This window comes from Loa loa (genome assembly GCF_000183805.2).
Source record: "Loa loa unplaced genomic scaffold supercont3.100, whole genome shotgun sequence".
NCBI lineage: Eukaryota > Metazoa > Nematoda > Chromadorea > Rhabditida > Onchocercidae > Loa > Loa loa.
Genome location: NW_018108280.1, coordinates 128,600 through 129,867, shown reverse-complemented (window position 1 = coordinate 129,867; position 1,268 = coordinate 128,600).

Sequence of the window (1,268 nt, the reverse complement as noted above, 5' to 3'; positions counted from 1 at the left end):
CATATCATGTTTAATTCGAATATTTTAAACAGATGTATGTGTGTGTATGTCTGTCTGTATCTGTGTGTGTGTGTGTGTGTGCGTGTGTGTGTCTGTATTATTGGAATTTTTTTTTTACGAATATTTGATAAGAATTTTAAAATTTTAAGCATTTATAAATGTTTAAAAAATAATTTTTTATCTTTTTATGGTACAAATTAAAAGTGTAATTTTTGCATAAATTTAATTAATTTTTAAATGAATAATTTCCTCAATTTCATTATTTATTTCAATATTGATATCAAAAAAAAAAAAAAGAATGAAAATAACAGGCAGACATAGTTAGTATGACATTTGCGCCCAATGTAAATTTAATTTCAAATATAGCATATTTTTTTGATGGATATCCAATCATGATCTATAATTAACCATAAGTTATTTCTCTCCTTGTGATTAATTTTAATTTCCTTTTTTTTTTTTGGTTCCTTATCTTTTCTCATACCAATCTTATCATCTTAATGAATAGGATTGATAAATCGAGAGAAGGAAAAATTCAAATTTTAATAAATCAAAGAGAGGAGGGAAAAAATCGACTGATTAGGATCTCAAGTTAAGTTAGGTTTAAGTTAAGTTTAAATCAAATTATGTTTAAATTAAAATCAAGTTAACATAAGTAATGTTCATATTACTGATTGATAATATTGTGATGATTATGATAATAAGTTAACACTGTATATAACAACAATTTAAATCAATTTAACAATTTTGTTGACAAAAGTATTGTTCATATTATTGATTGATAAATATTGCGATGATTATGATAATGGTAATGATAATAAGTTAACATGGTTTATGTTAATGTTTTAAGCTAATTACCATTTATTACTAGAAATAAGTATATTTTCTTTTTCGATTTTTTTTCTTTTACTCGTTTGATTTTAATCTTATTTACTTTATAAATGAAAAAAAAAAAAATTTTGGATAAAAATTAAGAAATGAATGAAAATTTCAAAAAGTTTAAAATGAAAGAACATCTAATAATGTATGAAATACATTTAATTTTATAATTAATAATTGACAGTATACATGGATATTGTACTGATATATTATGATAATTATGATAATAGTAAATGATAATAATATTTTGTTGAAGTTGCATCTGTTATGCAGATTGCGCGCATCGTAAAATATTATTAGGATCATATAGGAGGGTTATTTTCTTCTAATCTTTTTGATAAATAAGGCACACATCTGTGATACAGATACAGATTTAACTAGGTCTTTTTTTT